The 3,635-nt window shown below is 45.4% G+C and overlaps 1 pseudogene; it reads left to right on the top strand.

Annotated features, from left to right (window-relative positions):
- The first annotated feature begins 280 nt into the window (after positions 1–280).
- Positions 281–2,521, top strand: LOC110740428 (annotated as a pseudogene).
- Positions 2,522–3,635: the final 1,114 nt, after the last annotated feature.

Below are 3,635 nucleotides of genomic sequence, written 5' to 3'. Positions count from 1 at the left end.
TATACCATATGTAAATAATATATATTATATTATATATACCATATGTATACTATATATGCCATATGTATATAATATATATTATATATACCATATGTATACTATATATTATATATGCCATATGTATAATATATTATATTATATATCATATGTATATTATATATTATATTATATATCTCATATGTATATTATATATTATATTATATATCTCATATGTATATTATATATTATATTATATATATCATATGTATGTAATTGTTATCCTTTAACCAATGTGGAGAACATGGCACTGAAAGACAGTGTGCCAGTCCACAGTGCCATCTTTTGGGAATTCTGGTAACAGAGCCACCCTGGAGCAAAGTCCTTCTTTGCTCTTTGGACTACAATATTCTACCCCTGGGGTAGTTCTAAGAATTCTATGAGACAACAACGCCTAGCACACAAAGATGCTCCCCTTTTGTCAATTATAAAGTGATACATAAATACATGGGAGTCTGGGGAAAACAGGGCTTTGCTCAAAATCACATAGGACATTAGGAGTACAATCAGGACCCGGGTATTCTGGTAAAAGTTGAACAACTGGCTTGAGGGAAGAAGGGGCATGATTTGTAGTGTTTGTGGATTTTAATGATTAAACACTCCCACCTTCATCAATTTTAAGCTGCCAATGTGACATCACTGAATGCAGAGTTGAGGAGAGATACCATAAATAGTACACTATTAGGCATGGTGGCTCATGCCTGTAATCCCAGCACTTTGGGAGGCCGAGGCGGGTGGATCACTTGGGGTCAGGAGTTCAAGACCAGCCTGACCAACATGGTGAAACCCCATCTCTACTAAAAATACAAAAAATCAGCCAGGCATGGTGGTGTGTGCCTGTAACCCCATCTACTTGGGAGGTGGAGGCAAAGAATCGCTTGAACCCAGGAAGCAGAGGTTGCAGTGAAACGAGATACTGCTGCTGCACTCCAGCCTGGGCAACAAAAGTGAAACTCTGTCTAAAAAAAAAAAAAAAAAGTACACTATTATATAGTATTTTCACCATATAGATACAATAAATGTAAGTTAATTCAGGAGTACAGATGAGCCCTCTGCTCTTTCCATACGACATACAGACACATCTTCTCGTGTAGCACCAGCAGCAGCCTTGAGAAATCATGGTGTGAGTGAAGGCCAGAGTAAACAGATCGGACCATATTGGAAGCCTGTTTACCAGGGCTGCTTTTAACTCTAGCAAAGTGGATAGTGTCACCATCAATGACCACTTCATTCAGGTCAACTCCATGGTCTACATGTTCCAGTATGATTCCACCCATGACAAGTTCCATGGCACCATCAAGGCTGAGAACGAGAAGTTTGTCATCAGTGGAAATCCCATCACCATCTTCCAGGAACAAAATCCCATCAAAATCAAATGGGCTGGTCCTGATGCTGATTATGTTGTGAAGTCCACTGGCCTCTTCACTGCCTTGGAGAACACTGGGGCTCACTTAGAGGGTGCAACCAAAGGGGTCATCTCTGCCCTCTCTGTTGATGTCCCCATGTTTGTGATGGGCGTGAACCTTGAGAAGTATGAAAACAACCTCGTGATTGTCAGCAATGCTTCCTGTACTGCCAACTGCTTAGCTATCCTGCCCAAGGTCATCCATGACAACTCTGGCATCATGGAGGGACTCATGGCCACAGTTGGTGCCAACATTGCCACCCAGAAGATTGCGGATGGCCTCTCTGGGAAACTGTGGCATGATGGCCACAGGACTCTCCAGGACATCATCCCTGCATTTACCCACTCTGCCAAGACTGTGGGCAAGGCCATCCCTGAGCTTAACAGAAAGCTCTCTGGCATGGCCTTCCATGTCTCCACTGCCAACATGTGGGTTGTGGACCTGATCTGCCATCTGGAGAGAGCTGCCAAATATGATGACATCAAGAAGGTGGTGAAGCTGGCATCAGAGGCCCCCCTCAAGGGCCTCCTGAGCTACATTGAGCACTAGGTTGTCTCCTCCAACTTTAACAGAGACACCCACCTTTTTCACCTTAGATGCTGGGAATGGCATTGTCCTCAGTGACCACTTTGTCAAGCTCATTTCCTGATATGACAATGAATTTGGCTACAGCAACAGAACGATATACCTTATGGTCTACATGGCTTCCAAGGAGTAAGAGCCCTCTGAACCACCAGCCCCAGTGACAGCACGAGAGGAAGAGAGGCCCTCAGCTGCTGGGGAATCCCTGCCAAACTCAGTCCCCCACGACACTGAGAATCTCCCCATCCTGAACACAGTTTCCACGCCAGGCTCCCTGAAGAATGGGAGAGGACTATGAGACCCCACTTTGTCATGTACCATCAATAAAGTCCCCTATACCCAGCCAAAAAAAAGTGAGCATAAATGATAGTGAAATATATAAAAGTAATTACACAGTGATGAGTTGGGGTTATTTATTACCTTTGTTTTTATTTTATTTATTTATTTTTTAGAAATGAGCTCTTGTGGCTGGGCACGGTGGTTCACGCCTGTAATCCCAGCACCTTGGGAGGCCGAGGCAGGCGGATCATGAGATCAGGAGATGGAGACCATCCTGGTTAACACGGTGAAACCCCGTCTCTACTAAAAAACACAAAAAATTAGCCGGGCGTGGTGGCAGGTGCCTGTAGTCCCAGCTACTCAGGAGGCTGAGGCAGGAGAATGGCGTGAACCCGGGAGGTGGAGCTTGCAGTGAGCCGAGATCGTGCCACTGCACTCCAGCCTGGGCGACAGAGCAAGATGCCGTCTCAAAAAAAAAAAAAAAAAAAAAAGAAATGAGCTTTCGCTTTGTCACCTAGCACCCAGGCTGGAGTACAATGGAGTAATCATACCTCGCTGTAACGAACTCCTGGGCTCAAGAGATCGTCCTGCTTCAGCTGCCTGAAAAGTTGCGATTATAGGTGTGAGCCACCACACCCAACTCTGTAACTTATTTAATGGTAGGTTTTTTTTTTTGTTTTTTTTTTTTGAGACGGAGTCTCGCTCTGTCACCCAGACTGGAGTGCAGTGGCCAGATCTCAGCTCACTGCAAGCTCTGCCTCCCGGGTTTACGCTATTCTCCTGCCTCAGCCTCCCGAGTAGCTGGGACTACAGGCGCCAGCCACCTCGCCTGGCTAGTTTTTTGTATTTTTTAGTAGAGACGGGGTTTCACCGTGTTAGCCAGGATGGTCTCGATCTCCTGACCTCGTGATCCGCCCGTCTCGGCCTCCCAAAGTGCTGGGATTACAGGCTTGAGCCACCGCGCCCGGCCTAATGGTAGGTTTATAACATTTAATTAAATAATGGCCATGTTCAACAACCAGCTCTTAAAATTCCTTTTTTTTTTTTTTTTGAGACAGGGTCTCCCTCTGTCACCCAGGGTGAAGTGGTGCAGTGGCTCCATCCCTGCTCACTGCAACCTCTGCCTCTCAGGCTAAAGTGATCCTGCTGCCTCAGCCTCCCAGGCAGCTGAGACTATAGGCGTGAGCCACCACACCCATCCAAAATTCCTGAAATGTTAACAGTCAGCTCTAGAGGGCTGAACTAGAACCATTCCATGGGCTTTTAGGCATTCCCTGTGCTGCCTACATCAGCAATTTAGGCATTTTCATTTTACACCGGGTTCTACAAATC

This window comes from Papio anubis, chromosome 1 (genome assembly GCF_008728515.1).
Source record: "Papio anubis isolate 15944 chromosome 1, Panubis1.0, whole genome shotgun sequence".
In the NCBI taxonomy this organism is placed as follows: Eukaryota; Metazoa; Chordata; class Mammalia; order Primates; family Cercopithecidae; genus Papio; species Papio anubis.
This window is presented reverse-complemented; position numbering and strand designations above follow the sequence as displayed.